The sequence below is a fragment of the Penaeus monodon genome, chromosome 31, assembly GCF_015228065.2.
Source record: "Penaeus monodon isolate SGIC_2016 chromosome 31, NSTDA_Pmon_1, whole genome shotgun sequence".
In the NCBI taxonomy this organism is placed as follows: Eukaryota; Metazoa; Arthropoda; class Malacostraca; order Decapoda; family Penaeidae; genus Penaeus; species Penaeus monodon.
The window spans coordinates 10,845,816-10,846,064 of NC_051416.1; positions in this window are offsets into that span (position 1 = coordinate 10,845,816).

The following is a 249-nucleotide window of genomic DNA, read 5'->3' on the forward strand; positions in this document are numbered from 1 at the left end:
TTACTCCCTAAGTTTTTCATGCTGTCGATATAGTTATAATAAGAAAGCTCTGAGTCATAATGACCTTTAACAATAAATAAACCTACAGTTCATGACAGGCTTTAAACGCTTTACCAAAATGCTGTCTGATTACATAAGTATACCATGACAGGAGTACATACACACACGCACGCACAGCTGTGATATACTTTTGGTAAGGTGAGAAACGCCTCCGATATCTTTGTTATAAAAAAGGAGAGATACAGAAAC